Source organism: Hypanus sabinus, chromosome 12 (assembly GCF_030144855.1).
Source record: "Hypanus sabinus isolate sHypSab1 chromosome 12, sHypSab1.hap1, whole genome shotgun sequence".
Classification (NCBI taxonomy): domain Eukaryota; kingdom Metazoa; phylum Chordata; class Chondrichthyes; order Myliobatiformes; family Dasyatidae; genus Hypanus; species Hypanus sabinus.
Genome location: NC_082717.1, coordinates 6,642,776 through 6,661,373, shown reverse-complemented (window position 1 = coordinate 6,661,373; position 18,598 = coordinate 6,642,776). Strand labels below are relative to the sequence as shown.

General features: G+C 43.2%; 1 protein-coding gene across 3 annotated transcripts in view; it reads left to right on the top strand.

The window, feature by feature from the left end:
• LOC132402596 (uncharacterized) overlaps positions 1–18,598 on the top strand; it is a 258,408-nt gene that overhangs the window by 138,725 nt on the left and 101,085 nt on the right. The gene's annotated exons all lie outside the window — the stretch shown is intronic.

Here is an 18,598-nt window from a genome sequence, read left to right as displayed (position 1 = left end):
GGGAACAGTGACCACAAGTCCTTAACTTTCCTGATAGCTATAGATAATGATATGTTTGGACTTGCAGGAGAGTTTTAAGTTGCAGTAGAGCAAATTATGAGGGCAATAGGCAGAAACAAAGAAGAGTTAATTGGAAACACCTTTTTTCTGGCAAGTCCAAATCAGACATGATGAAAGGGTTTAAAAATCAATTGCACAGTGTACAAGAAAGGTATGTACCTGTTAGAATGAAGGACATGGAAAGAAAAGAGAACTTTGGATATTCAGGGTGGTCACAAACATAAGAAAATCTACAGATGCTGGAAATCCAAGCAACAGGCAAAAAATCCTGCAGCATTTTGTGTGTGTTGTCCAGAGACGTTTGACAAAGTCCCTCATGGGAGTCTAATCCAGAAGATTAAGATGAATGGGGTCCACAATGAATTGGCTGTTTAAATGTAGAACTGGCTCCTAAACTTGAACTTTAAATCAGATCAACGATACCTTGCAGCTTTTGTGTGCTTTACAGGATAACAGCAGCTCTAGTTTCTCTTTCGTCTTGTTTGCAGCACTAATGAAAGTGGCCATCTGCTATTGGCTAACTGAAGTCACATGACTCCACAGAAATGCGACTGGCATATATAAATTGAGGGCTCACTGAATGAGTAAACTCATTTATGCCTGAATCACCAGTGCTCTGCATCCAAGTAGTGTTTGGTAAGTAAGGGAAATCGGTGCGTTAAGGTCAATTGTAATTTAGCATAGTAACTCAATTGATTAAATTAATCACACAAGTTTGGCAAATGATGAACTGTAACGTGAGTCAGCAGAAGTTACTGAGAACAATTAGGATCTACGGTAGGAAGTGATTGCATCTTGAGAGCGTGCAATTCAGAGTCAAGCAATAAGTCTGATGTTGATCACTCAGGGGCAGAAAGTATCTGCACACTTCCTTGTCAGCATGCTTTCTCCAGCTGTCAATCACACCCCTTGTATGATCTGTGGAGAGAGAGGCAAAGGTGACAGCCTCTCGGGACTGGGAATGAGATGTTGTTGCTGAGTAACTGGACACTGGTAACTGGTATGTGTTCATCAATCACACTTGTGCACGAAGAGAGGAGCTCAACCCTCGGCACTGCACAGGTATTTTTATACAGTTACTGTTCCAATAGGAACTCTGTGCACTCGTGATTCTCTTCATTGCATGTTTAAGTTCCAGTCATGATCCACATTTCAGCAATCTATCAGTAAACTGGAATCAGTAAAAGAACTGTCAAGTAGTTAGTAAGCATCAACAAACTTTTGTTAGAATCTCATAATCCTAGTGACCTTGGAAGCACAAAGCTGGTACAAACTGGAGTTCTCCCCATGTCTGTGTGTGTTTCCTCCAGTGACCTCCCACATTTCAAACATATACAGCTTAAAGCTATGTTGGTGTTGGAAGCATAGGGACATTTGCCATCTTCCCAGCACAAACTTTGTTAATTTGCTTTGCTGTGAATGATGTATTTCACTCTGTTTTGATGTACATGTGACAAATGAAGCTAGTCTTGTTTAAAACACTTTAACGTACTGTATGCAGCAGTGAAGTGTTACCCCAATAAAGGGAATTTGGTTAAAGATGCAGAGTTATCCAACAGGGAAACAGGACTTCATCCCTCCTCATCCAAGGCAACCAAGCTGCCTCCCTGACTAGTCCCATTTGCCAGCATTTGGACCATAACCGTCTAAACATTTCGGATCCATGAACCTGTCCAAAGTTGTAATTGAACCCATGTCTCACACTTCCTCTGGCAACTCAATCAATATACTCCCCACAATGGAAAAAGTTGCTCCTTCAGGTCGCCTTTAAATCTTGTATCCATCACAAAAGGATCTTTGTCCTTTACTTTTAGACTCCCCTTTCCTGGGGAGAAAGTGACCTTCACTTTGCCTGTACCCCTCACAACTGTACCTCTGTAGGGCCACCCACAGCTTTATCAGCTCCAGGGAAAATATTCCCAGTCCATCCAGACTCTCCTTACTACTAAAGCTGTCATCCCAGCAAAATATTTGTTAATTTTTTCTTCACCTTTCAAGGTGAATGAAATCTTCTGAATGACATCTTTCCAAAGAAAAATGTAATGTTAGCATTCATTTCGAGAGGGCTAGGAAATAAAAGAAAGGATGTGATGCTGAGGCTTTAAACGGCATTGATCAAGCTGCAGAAGATCAATCAATTCTGATTGTAGCGTTGTGTGTAGATTGACTAATGTCATTTGATCAAAAGCACTTCTCTGAGATTAAATTGGACCATTGGACCTTTGAACCTTTGAGTTTTCGTGTTCCTTCTCAAAGAAAGGTTTTGCTGGTATTGGAGAGAGTTTCAGAGGTGGTTCTCATGAATGACTCCAGGAATGAAAGGATGATCAAATGAGGAGTGTTTGATGGCTCTGGGCCTGTAGTCACTGGGGATTAGAAGAATGAAGGTGGGGGTTTGTTGGAAGATCTCACTAAGACTTGTAGAATTTTGAAAAACTGAGATAGAGGATGTGGAGAGGGTGTTTCCTGTAGTGTGGGGGTCTAAGACCAGAGGGCACAAGCTCACATTTCAAGGATATTCCATTAGAACAGGGATGGGAGGAATTTCTTCAGCCAGAGGCTTGTGAATCTGGAATTCATTGCCACAAGCAACTGTGGAGGCCGTCATTGGACCGTGCCCAATTAGTGAGCGGGAGAACGAGAAGAGAGCTATGTTTTCACTTATTTTCACATTCCAGATTAAAAAGGCAGCACTTTGTGGCAGTTCATAGAACACAGAATAGTACAGTACAGTCCCTTCGGCCCACAATGTTGTGCTGACCTTTAAACCCTGCCTTCCATATAACCACCCCCCCCCAACTTAAATTCCTCCATATACCTGTCCAGTAGTCTCTTAAATTTCACTAGTGTATCTGCCTCCACCACTGACTCAGGCAGTGCATTCCACGCACCAACCACTCTCTGAGTAAAAAACCTTCATCTAATGTCCCCCTTGAAGTTCCCACCCCTTACCTTAAAGCCATGTACTGAGCAGTAGTGCCCTGGGGAAGAGGCACTTGCTGTCCACTCTATCTATTCCTCATAATATCTTGTACACCTCTATCATGTCTCCTCTCATCCTCCTCCTCTCCAAAGAGAAAAGCCCTAGCTCCCCTAATCTCTGATCATAATGCATACTCTCTAAACCAGGCAGCATCCTGGTAAATCTCCTCTGTACCCTTTCCAATGCTTCCACATCCTTCCTATAGTGAGGTGACCAGAACTGGACTCAGTACTCCAAGTGTGGCCTAACCAGAGTTTTATACAGCTGCATCATTAACTCACGACTCTTAAACTCTATCCCTCGACTTATGAAAGCTAACACCCCATAAACTTTCTTAACTACCCTAACTACCTGTAGAGTTGAATTGCTCCAAACCAGTGAGTTGGTTTCATTAGAAAGAGTGAATAAAAATAAGACAGAAGCAAGTGGAGCAGCCATTGTTGTGAGTGGGCAAATGTTGGATTGGCTTTGCCTCATCAGGCTTCTGTGAGGTAACAAATTTTATTTTTTCTTCACTCTTCAGTCCTCATCTGTTAGGCCTCAGTTAGTGCGGTGTGAATGGTTCCAGGGGCAGTGTTCTGTTCTGTGTGTGAGATGTGGGAATTCTAGGAGACCTTCAGCCTCCCGAATAACCACATCAGCACCAGGTCCACTGAGCTGCAGCTCTTCAGAGATGGGTTAAGGAACTGGACCTGTAGCCTTCAGATCATACTGGAGATTGAGGAAGTGATAGATACGGGCTCTAAAGAGGTAGACTATAGTTGGGTGCATAAAGTCCAAGGATACACTTTGTACCAAAAGGACAGGCAGGTGGACAGAGGGGACGGCATGCCTCTGTTGATAAAAATAAAAATGAAATCATTAGAAGAAAATGACATGGGTTGAGCTCAGAAATTACAAAGGTAAAAAGATCTGGATGAAAGTTATATACAGACCTCCAAACAGCAGCAAAACCATGGTTTGCAAATTACAACTGCAGAGATAAAATGCATGTCAAAAGGGTAAAATTATGATAGTCATGGAAGATTTCAATATGTAAGTAGATTGGGGAAAACCGGGTTAGTACTGGATCCCATAGAAAAGCCACCAAGTTTGTTTTTTTTAGAGCAGCTCATGGTGGTGCCCACCACGGGATCAGCTATTCTCGATTAGTTGTTGTGTAATGAAACAGAATGATATGAGTTCTTAAGATGAAAAACGCTTAGGAGGCAGTAATGATGTTATAGAATTCACCCTGCAGTTTGAGAAGGAGAAGCTAAAGTCAAATCTGTCAGAATAACAGTGGAGTAAAATGAATTACAGGGCATGGCCACAAAGCCATCAATTCCTTCCTTCAAATCATTGGCCTATCATGTATAAAGAAGCAATCCCCTGTGGAACACTACTAATCTCCACCATCCATCCAGAAATGGCTCCCTTTATTCCCACTCTTTGCCTCCTACCATTCAGCCACTGCTTTATCAATGCTAGAATCTTCCCTTTAATACCATGGGCTCATAGCTTTTTAAGCAGCCTTATCTGTGGCACCTTGTCAAAGGCCTTCTGAAAATCGAAGTACACAACATCAACTGATAGACAACCTTTGTCTGTCCCGTTTGTTATCTCTTCAGAGAATTCAATAGGTTTGTCAGAAAAGGAAACCATGCTAACCATGGCCTCCAAGTACCCCAAAAATACACCTTGAATAGTCAACTCCAACATCTTCCCAAGCACTGAGCTCAGACTAACTGGCCTAAATTTCCATTTTTCCCACTTCTTGCTCTTGAAGAGTGGAGTGACATTTGCAATTATCCAGTCGTCTGGAACTATACTGGAATGATTTGAGTTTTGAAAGGTCATTACTAATGCCTCCACAATCTCATCAGCCACCTCCTTCAGAACTCTGGGATGTTGCCCAACTGATCCAGGTGACTTAAGACATTCAGACCTTCTAGTTTCCCAAACAATTTGTCCCTAGTAATGGTAATTTCACACCCTTCTGCCTGCTGATGCTCTCTAACTTCCAGCCTACTGCTAGTGTCTTCCATAGTGAACAGTGATGCAAAATACGGCATTTGTTCACCCACCATTTCCTTGTCCCTCATGACTACACATTTAGCATGATTTTCCAGTGGGCTGATATCTACTCTTACCTCTTTTACACTTTATGTACCTGAACAAACCTTTGGTATTCTATTCAATATTACTGGCTAGTTTACTTTTGTATTTATCCTTTCCTTCTTAATAGCTTTTTAATTTCCTTCTGTCTGTTTTTAAAAGCTTCCCATTCCGTAAACTTCCCACTAATTTTATTTCTACTATATGAACTTGCTTTAGCTATTATGTTCACTTTGACTGTTCTTGCCAGCCATGACTGCATCATCTCGCCTTTATGATACCTCTTCCTCTTTTGGATGCATGTATCCTGTGCCTTCTGAATTGCTTCCAGAAATTCCAGCCATTGATGCTATGCTATCATCCCTGCCAGTGTTCTTTTCCAAACAATTCTGATCAACTCCTCTCTCATGTCTTTGTAATTCCCTTTACTACACTATAATAATGACACAAGTAACCTTAGCATCTTCTTTTGAATTTACACACTGACTACGGTTCTTTGCGGGAATGGGAGCTGCTCTTGGGGTTTCATAACTGTCTGTTGTTTGGCACACCAAGGCTCGGAGTAAGAGTCTGACTCAGATTTGGAAGCCTGGGTTCTTGGGGCTCCAGAGAGGAGCAGACAAGGGTTGGTGTCATGACAGGAGAATGGTGTGTCATCGGGGGAGTTGGAATATCTGAAGTTGCGTGCCCAGATTTTTGGGCATGGAGCTCGAAAAAAGCGACGTTGCTGACTTTTATCATCATAAACCAGCAATTTGTTTGTTATGTCTCCCCGCTCACTGGGAAAACAGAGACATCTCTTTTTCCCTTATTAGGGAGAGAGAGAACCTGTGGTATGTTGAATACCGGGTGAAATGCAATGTCTTTGAGGTAACTGCAAGTCTGTGTCTTCGCTGTTGCTTTGCTCACGCTTGAGTGCTCGGTGGTGGGAGCCGTTGCATTTTTTATGCCAGTGGGGGGAGGGGTTAATTGCTGCTGCTTATGAGTGGGAGGGAAGAGCTGGGGGGACTTTGGGGTTCTCATGTTTGACTGTCATTCATTCTTTGGGGCACTCCTCTGTTTTTGTGGATGGTTGTGAAGAAAATGCATTTTGTGATGTATATTGTATACATTTCTATACAATTGTATACAATTCTACCTTTGAAACCTTCTCAAATTACTGGGTGAATTCTATCATATTATGGTCACTGGCTGCTAAGGGTTCTTTTAAACTCTCTTATCAATTTGAGTTATTTGCTCAACATTCAATACAGACAGATTATTTCCTAATGGACTCAAGCACGAGCTGCTCCGCAAAGGCAGCTCATTACCATTATAAAAATTGCCCCTCTTGGGGTTAAGCATCAACTCGATTTTCCAAATCTACTGGCATATTGATATCCCTCATGACTATTGTAACATTGCCCTTTTGGCAGGCATTTTCCATCTCCCATTGTAATTTTTAGACCACATCCTTACTACTGTTTGGGGTTTATATCTAACCCCCATCAGGATTTTTTTATTGTTATGGTTCCTTAGCTCTACCCACAATGATTTAACACCTTCCTACCCTAACTCACCTCTTTCTAATTATTTGGTTTCATTTTTTTACCAAAATTTTCACCCCTCTTCTTATCTGCCTGTCCTTTTGATAGAATGTTTATCCCTGGATGTTAAACTCCCAGCTATAACCTTCTATCTGCTACATTTCAGTGATGCCCAGAATGTCTTTCATGCCAATTTGTAACCTTGCTATGTTTACCTATCTTATTTTGTATACTGTGCACAATCAAATATAGCACCTTCAGTCCTGTATTCATCCTTTTCGATTTTGTTTGCTTTTTACATTGCATCTCATCCTGTTGACTGCAATTCTGCCCTAACATCAGCCACATCTTGCTAGCGGTCTCACTACACATTGCCTCTGTGAACCAATTACCTTATCCTCAGCCCTATCACTCCAGTTTCAATCGAGTATAAACCCTCCAGAACAACTCTAGCAAACTTGCCCGCTTGGATATTGACACCACCCTGGTTCAGATGTAACCTCTCCCTTTTAGACAGGTCATACCTTCCCCAGAAGAGATCCCAATTATCTAGACTTCTAAATCCCTATCCCCTGCACCAGTTCCTCAGCCACACATTCACCCACTAAATCATTCCATTTTTACCCTCACTAACACATGGCATGGGCAGAAATTCAGAGATTACTACCCTGGATGTCCTGCTTTTCAGCTTTCTACCTAGCACCCTAAAATCTCTCTTCAGGACCTCCTCACCTGTGTCAATGGTGCCAACTCAGTTTCACTGATCCACTACTAAAGGCAGTTACACATGGCAGCTTTTTTGGGAGCTTTGACCAGAGGCCAATTGGAGAGATCAGAAACTTGATAGGACATAATTCACTCAGCTTTGTTGATCGACTGTTAAAGGCGGTCACTCACAGTAGTCTTTTTGGAGCTTTGGGGAGCAACCATTTGGTGTTTAGGATCAATTTTGCCAGAACAAGTTAAACTAAGGCAGGAGCATGGGGAGTGACCACCATCTGAGCAGCCTTCATTGGAGTCAGAATGGAGATGTTGCTCTAGCTCTATGAGGCTTCAGTCAGAAAGGGCAAAAACAAAAAGTTATATGTAAAGTGGTTCCCCCTCCCCACTTTACATTTGTTCATTAGGACGGTAGGGATGGCAAGCAGGAGAGTGCAAATGGAATCCGTTTCTTTTTGAATTCCAGACCCAACCGGTTCTCCTCTACTACTACTCTCCTCCGTCTAGAGGAATTGGTCCTTACTCTTAATAATTTCTCTTTGGCTCCTTCCACTTCCTTCAAAATAAAGGTGTATCCATGGGCACCCATATGGGTCACAGCTATGTCTGCCTTCTTGTTGGCTTTGGGAACAGACTATGTTCCAAGCCTATACTAGTATCCGTCCCCCACTTTTCCTTCACTACATCAATGACTGCATTGGCGCTGCTTCCTGCACGCATTGCTGAGTTTGTTGACTTCATCAACTTTGCCTCAAACTTCCACCCTGCCCTCAATTATACCTGGTCCATTTCTGACACCTTGATCCCCTTCCTTGATCTCTCTGTCTCCATCTCTGGAGACAGTTTATCTACTGATATCTATTATAATCCCACAGACTCTCACAGCACGTGGACTAATCCTCTTCCCACCCTGTCTCTTGCAAAAATGCCATCCCCTTTTCTCAATTCATACATCTCCACTGTATCTGCTCTCTGGATGAGTCTTTTTATTCCAGGACAAAGGAGATGTCTTCCTTTTTTAAAGAAAGGGGCTTCCCTTCCTCCACCATCAACTCTGCCCTCAAACGCATCTCTTCCATTACCCACACATCTGCTCTCACCCCATCTTCCTGCCACCACACTAGGGATAGGGTTCCTCTTGTCCTCACCTACCACCCCACCAAACTCTGTGTCTAAACTATAATTCTCCGTAACTTCTGCCATCTCCAGTGGGATCCCACCACCAAGCACATCTTTCCCTGCCCCCCAACTTTCTGCTTTCTGCAGGGATCGCTCCCTACGTGACTCCCTTGTCCACTTGTCCCCCCCATCCCTTCCCACCAATCTCCCTCCTGGCACTTATCCTCATACCCCTGCCCTTACACTTTCTCCCTCACCACCATTCAGGGTCCCAGACAGTCCTTCCAGGTGAGGCGACACTTCACCTGTGAGTCTGCTGATGTGTTATACTATGTCCGGTGCTCACGGTGTGGACCTCTATATGTTGGTGGGACCCAACGCAGACCTGGAGACCATTTCGCTGAACACCTATGCTCTGTCTGCCAGAAGAAGTAGGATCTCCCAAAGGCCACACATTTTAATTCCACATTCCATTCCCATTCCGATATGTCAATCCATGGCCTCCTCTACTGTCGAGATGAAGCCACACTCAGGTTGGAGGAACAACACCTTATATTCTATCTGGGTAGCCTCCAACCTGATGGCATGAACATTGATTTCTCTAACTTCTGTTAATGTCCCTCCTCCATTTCTTACCCCATCCCCCATTATTTTTTTCCCTCTGTCCCTCTCACAATAACTCCTTGCCTGTTCTCCATCTTCCTCTGGTGCTCACCTCCCCACTTTTTTCTTCCAAGGCCTTCAGTCCCATGATCCTTTCCCTTCTCCAGTCTTGTATCCCTTTTGCCAATCAACTTCCCAGCTCTTAGCTTCATCCCTCCCCCTCCTGTATTCTCCTATCATTTTGGTCTCCCCCTCCACCTCCCACTTTCAAATTCCTTACTAACTTTTTTCTGTTAGTCCTCACGAAGGGTCTTGACTGGAAATGTTGACTGTACTACTTTCGATAGATGCTGCCTGGCCTGCTGTGTTTCTCCAGCATTTTGAGTGTGTCGCTTGAATTCCCAGCATCTGTAGATTTCCTCATGTTTGCAAGGAGAGTGCAATGCTTCTCTTGTGGGATGTGGGAAGGCAGGGAGACCTCCAGTGTCCTTGACCACTACAACTGTGAAAAGTGAATCCAGCTGCAGCTCCCAATAAACCATATTAAGGAGTTGGAGCTGGAACTGGATGAACTTCAGACCTTTCGTGAGGCTGACGGGGTGATACATAGGACATATGGAGAGGTAGTTACACCCAAATTACTGGACACAGGAGACCGGGTGACAGTCAGGAATGGGAAATGGATTAAAGAGCATCTTTATTCACATTTCTGTATATCTTCATGGGCCTTTTATGTGGCCCATTTACCAGCTGGCTGAGATCCTACTGAGTGTTGACAGGATTCCTCACTGCCCATTACACTCAGCTCTTCTGTTTACATTGAGGGAATTGTTGTTATCATGATACCATGTCACTCAGTATCTCCAAGGACACAGTTGAACAGGCCCCAGGAAATCAAAATCAAAGTCAAATTTGAGTTAATAGTCAATGCACAAGTGCACCTTTGAAAAACTTACTTGCAGCAACATCACAGGAATATAACATCACATAAATGTTATTCATAAAAAAAGCATAAATTAAACATATTTTTTATGTTTTTTTTATGGCACAGGTTTTTCAGTAAAGGGCACATTAGAACCAAAGTTCACAATACACCATGTGAGGCCTCACCTCTGCTTTATTAATTCTCAACATTGCAACTTTGCTTTTATATTCTAGTCCTCTTGGAATGAAAGCTGACATCACATTTGCCTTCCCCACCACAGACTCGACCTGAAAATTAACCTTTTGGAAATCCTTCAGGGAAGTCAGTTTGAGCTTCAGATTTTTGAATTTTTAATGTACTCTCTGATCCAGGGCAGCATCTAGGTAAATCTCCTCTGCATCGTCTCTAAATCGTCCACAACCTGGCATGGGGCACTCTCGGAGGACTGGATGCAGGTGCAGAAAAGTGACAGGATCCCGAGGAAGAGGCAGAAACAAGAGCACGGACATCAGTGTACTAGCAGAGCCTCAGAGGAGCCACAGAGAGACATAACAAGTTAATTTTATCATGAGCATGTCCGTGACCCCTCCCCCCAATGCACTGCCTGAGAGTCCTTTTTAAATAATCGAAGAATGTGGGAAACATGTGCCAGTAACAATTAACTTGACAAGATTAAACCAAAAATACAAGGGCTTACAACTCCAGTTGAGATATTGATTAATAAATACAGGTGTTGAAAACCCAAGAAGCTGAATACTCTTCGGCAAGCTGCAGTGCTCATGACACGTCGATTCTCCAATCAGGTGACCTGAACCAATTCAATTAATAAAAATATTGTGAATTTTTCAAGGAAGACCAAAACACCATACATTGTTTAACATGGCATCCTTGAGGCATCTATGGATGTGGACCTCAAGAGCCCTCTTTTCCTTCACACTGCCAGGATTCCTGTCTTTAACACTACATTTAAATTTGACCTTCCAAAGTGAATCTCTCCACACTTCTCCAGGTTGAACTCTGACCTTCCTCAGCCCAGCTCGACATCCAGTCAATGTCCTGTTGTACCCTACGGAAACCTTCTACGCTATCCATAGTTCCACCAATCCGCAACCTTACTAACCCGCACTTCCACTTGCTCATCCAAATCAGGGGCAGGAAAGGGGAAAACGAGACCTTTTGTGCTGTAGGATTTCTACATTTCTATGTTCTATGAGAGAATATGGGGAGCTGGGGAAGAAACGGAAATGCAAGTCCTCATGGGTAGTAATCTCTGGGCTGTGCCTACTCCACACACCAGAGAGGGTAAAAATAAGATAAATTGCTAGATGGATGTGTGGCTGAGGAATTAGTTCAGAGGGTGGGGTTTCAGATTTGTTTTTATTTATTTAGAGATACAGTGCAGAATTGGCCCTTCAGGCCCAACGAGCCACGCCGTCTATCAACCTACCGACTTAACCCTAACCTAATCACGGGATAATTTTCAATGACCAATTAACCTACTAACCTATAAGTCCATGGGAGGAAACTCACACAGTCACTAGGATAAAGTACAAGCTCCTGACAGGCAGTGGCCAGAATTGAACGTGTATTGCCTGCTCTGTAAAGTATTGAGCTCACCACTACACTGCCATGTCAAACAGCTGCTCATGATTTTAAACATTTCTATAAGGTCACCTGTCATTATATGGAAACTTAAAATCAACCACTATGACAATCTGATTTTTGCAACTGCTTTCAATCACTCTGCTAATTTGCTTCTCGAAATACCACTGACTATTAAGTCCTTAAGACCATAAGATATAGGAGCAGAAGTAGGTCAATCAGCACATCTAGTTTGCTCCACCATTCAGTTATCGGCTGATCCAATTCTTCCAGTCATTCCCACTCCCCCGTCTTCTCCCCATACCCTTTGATACCCTGGCTAATCAAGAACCTACTGGGAAGTATTGAATATGATCCATTAACATGAACATCCATTTCATATCCCTCAGTTCCACCAATATAGCCGCAGTAGACAAGCTCTCCAGGTTGTCTTGTCTGAACAATGCTGTGACATTCTCCCCACTGAGTGATGCCACCCATCCTCCTTTAATTCCAACCCTGTTATCATGTATAAAACAACAGAACCCCAGAGCATCGAGAAGCCAGTCAATGCTCCTTCAGCCAAGTCTCACTAGTCATAAGTAGGATCTGAGAGATAAGCATTGTTTAATGAGAGAGATTAATTGATATCACTAATTGATGTCACCACTGGAAGGTTGGTGGAATCAAAAATAATTACTGTAATTAAGAGATATTTGGACAGGCACTCAGATAGACAAGACATGGATATGCAAGGAAATAGGATGAGTGCAGATGGGTAAAAATGCCAGTATGCTCACAATGGGCCAAAGAGCTGTTCCCATGCTGTACTACTCAGTGGTTTCATGCATGTGACCATTCGGTGCATTCTGAACCGATCACCTCCCGATGGAGGAGAGAAAAGATGTGGTCAGACCTAATCTTCGGTACCCAGCAGGTAAACAGAAGGGAGTCAGGGTTTAGACAGTGTAGGATTTCCCTAGGGCCATTCCCCTTGAAACAAGTGTACCATTTCACTGTATGACCATAAAACATAGCAGCAGAATTGGGCTACTCAGCCCATCGAGTCTGCTCCACTATTCCCTCATGGCAGATTTATTATTCCCTTCAATCCCTTTTTCATGCCTTCTCCTTGTATACTTTAACATCTAGACTGAGCAAGAACCTCTCAACCTCCACTTTAAATGTACCCAATGAGTTGGCCAGCACAGCTGCATGTGGCAATGAATTCCACAGAGTCACCAGCCTCTGGCTGAAGAAATTCCTCCTCATCTCTGTTCCAAAGAGACATCTTCCATTCTGAGGCTGAGCCGTCTGGTCCTGACACCCCTCACCGTAGAGAACATCCTCCCACATCCACTCTATCCAGACCTTTTTATATCAATAGGTTTCACTGAGATCCCCCTCATTCTCCTAAACTCCAGTGAGTACAGGCCCAGAGCCAAATGCTCCTCTGAGGTTAAGGAAAAAACAGCAGCATTAGCCACGTCTGTGACATCAGGAATGGCTCTGACTCAGCGGGAAAGGGTGAAGACGGACAGGTCTCCAGTAATAAGGGATATGATAGGAGGCTGGACAGTATAGTCCCTTTGACTGATGTAGGTTGTTTGCTGGAAAAGGGACCACAGGCACGTAGGATGCTTTTAAAGGTGGGATATTGAGAGCACACTTCCTGCTGGATTGATGGAAAAACTGGCAGGAGTAGGGAATGCTGGATGATGAGCTATATTGTGGCTGGCAAGGGAAGAGAAAGAGGATGTAGAGATAGGTAAAGGCAGCTGGGATCTAGTGAATCCCTGGAGGAATATTGGGAATGCTGGGGTGGAGTCAAAATGGAAATGGAGAAAGGAATTATGAGATAGCTTTGGCAAAGGAGATTAAGGAGACTCAAAGTGATTTTACTTACATGAAGACAAAAAAGTGATGAGAGTAAGAGAACAAAAAAGATGGAGAGTCTGTCTTTGGCATTGAAAAAAACAAAGGCTCTAGAACCAGGTAAAGTTTAAGGTACGAAGGGAGATAAATCTCAGGGATCTGACCAGCTATATTCATCAGAACGAGTAAAGGTGAGGAAAATGAGGGAGTCAGGATTTGCACCAATGTTAGCTGCAGGGGAGGTGCTGGTAGACTGGAGGGGAGTGAATGTTGTGTCTTTATTTAAGATGGGCAGCAAATAAGAAGCCAGGAACTATAGAGTAGTAAGTCTAATATCTGAGGTAGGTAAGTTACTGGGAGAATTCTTTGTGATTAGAGACACGTACATCTGGAATGAATAGGGTAGTCGGTGAGTCTTTGTCTGTGGGAGGTCATGACTGAGTTGTTGCAGATGTGACCAAGATGAGAGCAGGGTGTAGACAAATACGTATATAAAAGGCTTTTGTTAAGGACCTACATCAGACTGCGCTACAAGTTTAGATCACAAGGAATCCAGGGATAGCCAAGTGGATACACCGAGAGCTTGATGGTGAAAAACTGAGGGTGCTTGGTGGAATGTTATGTCCCTGACTGGAGGCCTGTGACTAGTGGTGTGCCTCAGGACTCGGTGCTGAGCCCAGTGTTGTTTGTCATCTCTATCAGTAATTTAGATAAGAATGTAGAAGACATAGTTACTAAGTTTGCTGATGACTATAAGATACGCTGTTTAGAGTGGACAGTGAAGAAATTGTCAGAAATTCTAGTGCGATCGTGATCTGCGGAGAAATTGCACCAAGAGATGGCAAATGGAACTAAATTCAGAGAAGTGTGAGGTGTTGCATTTTGGAAAGTCAAATCCAGGTAACACTTTTACTGTGAACATCAAGTCCCTGGGGAGAGCTGTAAAACAGAGGGACCTTGGTGTACAAGTACATGAAAGTTCAGTCAGAGGCAGACTGTGTAGTGAAGAAGACTTTTGGTGTACTGGCCTTCATAAGTCACAACAATGAGTATAAAAGCCAGAAGGTCTGTAGTGGTTGTATAGGAGGCTCGTGAGAATGCATTTTGAGTATTGCATTCCACTTTGGTTGCCCTGAAACAGGAAAGAAGTGATGAAACTGGAAAGAGAGCAGAAAAGATTTATAATGATGTTGCCATTTCTTGAGGGACTGAATTATAGGGAAAGTTTGGACAGGATGGGACTTTAGTTCTTTGATCTTATAGAGGTGCAGAAATGCTGAGGGGCATGAATCAGGTGAATGCACTCAGTCTTTGCCCCAGGGTCGGGGAATGCAAAACTCAGGGGCACAGATTTAAGGTGAGAGGGGAAAGATTTGATAGGAACTTGAGAGGTTATTTTTTGACACAAACGTGAACGAGTGGCCCCAGGAAGTGGCTGAGGAAGGTACAATATCAAAAAACAGTTGGAGAAGTAAATGAATTGGGAAAGTTTAGAAGATTATGGGACAAATTCTGTCAAATGGGACTGGCATGAATGGGGCACATTGGGCAACAGGAATCTGTATAACTTATGAGCCATGGAGCATGTGATGCTACAGCTCAATAATGTCTCACCTCTGTGTTTCTAAAGGGACCATGGCAGTTGTACAGCTTTTCAGTAAGGAAGGAGATGCCTGTGATATTGAAAAATGTCTTTCAAGAGAGATTGAAGCTGTGAAGTTACTGGCCACTTTGCTGAGCAGAATCAGGAACGGGAGCTTGACTGAGATGGATATTGCCAACATCCAGATGCTGGTCCAGGAAGTACACAGTGGAGCACAGGGAGCATATGACATGGCTTCTGGCTACCTCAGAAAGGTTCAGTCAGACTGTGAGAAGTTAACGGAAGAGAAAGGCCGATTGCAAGAAGCAATGAAAGAGAAGAAACAGCAGCTGAGCCGTTTACAAGCCCAGTTACCGAACATTAGAAAGGAGAAGGAAGAATATGAAAATCGCTTGCGTCGTTCGAGACAGTCACTGAAAGATGCAGAGCGAGCATTGGAGAAACAAGAGGAAACTGAGAGGCTGATGAAAACTGGACGGAACATTAGCATTGGGCTTTTATTTGTTCCCATTGTTGGCTCAGTCGCAGGTAAGTATCTGCTCATAATAAGGGTAGGAAGTATTGGTTTGTCCCAGAGAGAGTGCCTGGCACTGTTAACAGAACACTGAGTGAGCAGCAATGATCAGAGTCAAACATTGGTTCTCAGTCAGGAGATTAAAAAAGGATTCTGGCAGTGAATGAAAGGATGATTTTGTCCAATTTAATAACAGAGACAATAGGAGTGTTCAGCACCTGACTGGCCATTCAGCTGTTAGATCATGGGTTAAGACCTGTTACCAAGATCTACGTCTCAGTATTAATAATCGGGGGATACAGAGTGAATCTGTAATTACGGACAAGTACCTTTGTTGTCACAGTGGAAGAACACATGAACTTACACAACCAGATTCCTGTGTGCACTCTCACTAGGTTTTCCTGACCCTCTGTGAGCTGTCAAGGAATAGAAAAGGTAATCCCAGTAACAAGGAGTCTCTTTGGGTCATGTGTTCCTCGTGGTCCTGGTCCAAATCTCCAAGTGTCACTGGGGTTCTCTACATCCACAATGTTGGGTCTCTAGAGAGTTATTGCTGCCAATGCATCCAAAGCATCTGCTTTTATATTTCTTGCTTACCAGTTCAAGTGTTGCATTTCAGTGTTGTTGTCCATGGAGCATTTGGCTGACCTTTAACACCTGCTTATTGTCTCTGATCTAAGCCAGTATCCATTTATTGCCCTTCTCCACAGATACATCTGGTATTTTATGGCACTTAGTTCTCTTCAACTCTGATGGGTTCAAAGCAGTTAAACCAGGTGACCCATACCCTGAGTCTAGCAAGATACTTCTGTAAACCTGCCATTGCACACAATACACAGCTTATCTGAGAATGATCTTAGATTTAGCAGATTACCTGGAGCATTATTGTGTTTACTTTAAAACATTAATTTAGACAAGCAATTTCAGTTCAAAAAATGGAGAATGCAAAGCAGCTTTATAAAATGGCAACCTCCATCTCTCATCTCTTTCAAGCACATGGCACGAACAATGACTGAAAGAAAATACAGTTGGATTCCCTTAATACTGTTGAACAAGGGCATTTATTCTGTGTCCAAAATCAAATTTACAAAAATTCATGGAAAAGTGAAAAGAAAACTGCCAATATTTACTTTCAACTTACATTTTGTGTGTGTGTGTGTGTGTGTGTGTGTGTGTGTGTGTGTGTGTGTGTGGTGTGTGTGTGTGTGTAACCATAAGACCTTAAGATGAAGGAGCAGAATTAAGCGATCTGGCCCATTGAGTCTGCTCTGCCATTCAAAAATGGTGATCCTTTTTCTTTTCTCCTCAATCCCATTTCCCAGTCTTCTCCCCATAACCTTTGATGCCATGTCCAATCAAGAACCTATCAATTTTTGCATTAAATACCCAATGACCTGGCCTGCAGAGCTGCACAGGAGAACAAATTCCAGAAACTCACCACCTTCTGACTGAAGAAATTTCACTGCATCTCTGTTTTGAATGGACAGCACTCCATCCTGAGGCTGTGGCCTCTTGTCCTAGACTCCTCCCCCATGGGAAACGTCCTTTTCACATCTCCTCTGTCTCAGCCTTTCAACATTCGAAAGGTTTCAGTGAGATCCTCCCCCACTCATCCTTCTAAATTCCAGCAACTACAGGCTGAGAGCCATCAAACATTCCTCATGTAACAACCTTTTTATTCCTGGAATCATCCATGCGAACCTCGCCTGGATTCTCTCCAAGGCAAGCACATCCTCAGTGATGAGGAGCCCAAAACTGTACACAATACTCAAGGTGATGCCTCACTAGTGCCTTATAAAGCCTCAGCATCACATCTCTGCTATTGTATTCCAGACCTCTTGAAATGAATGCTAACATGGCATTTTCCTTCCTCACCACTAAGTTAACCTGCAAGTTAACCTTTAGGGTGTTCTGCACAAGGACTCCCAATTCCCTCTGCACCTCAAATTTTTGGATTTTCTCCATGTTTAGAAAATAGTCCACATATTTATTTCCAATGACTAGGCATTTTTCAACATCATATTTCATTTGCAACTTTCTTGTCCATTCTCCTAATTAGTCTGTCCTTCTGCATCCTACCTGTTTCCTCAACACTACATGCCCCTCCACCAATCTTCATATCATCTGCAAACATGTCAACAAAGCCATCTATTCCATCATCTAAATCATTTACAAACAGCATAAAAAGAAGTGGTCCCAACACCAACCCCTGCAGAACACCACTAACCACTGGAGGCCAACCAGAAGAGGATCCTTTTATTCACATTCGCTGCCTCTTACCAATCAGTCAATGCTCTAGCCATGTTAGTAACTTTCATATATTACCATGCTCTCTTAACTTGGTAAGCAGCCTCATGTGTGGCATTTTGTCAAAGGTCTTCTGAAAGTCCGAATATTCAACATCCACTGCCTCCCCATTATCTATCCCACTTGTAATCTCCTCAAAGAATTCCAACAGGTTCATAAGGCAGGATTTTCCCTTAAGGAAACCATGCTGACTTTGTCCTATCTTGTTGTGTGAGATGAAACAGACCCTGTGGTATGTGGAAGGCAATAAGGGGTTTTGACTGGTCAGCCGTGGGAACCAGCCAGTAACCTTTACAAAGCTCCACTGTAGTATTATAGTTGGCCCGTGTTATCTTTTCCAGTAGGTTGATGAAAGCAGAGTGTATATAAGCATTATGTAAAGAAACATTGTTCAAATTCTAGAAATCAATGCAAACCTTCAGGTTGCACATCTTCTAAGGGATGCTAATGACAGGACTGGTTCTTTCACTAGGTGAAGGCTCAGAGTCTCCCAGTTCCAGCATGGTCTCAATCCCATCCTTCAGGGCCCCAGAAGTTACTCTGGCACTCTGTAACAGTGTTGGCATACAGAACCCTGGTTGGGTCCAATCTTGATGGACTGTCAGCCCTGGTCTCGCTGGAACAGCTGTGAAAAGTTGGTGAACACCCTCTGTGGCTTCACTGGTTACCGGCCATAGAGATGGGA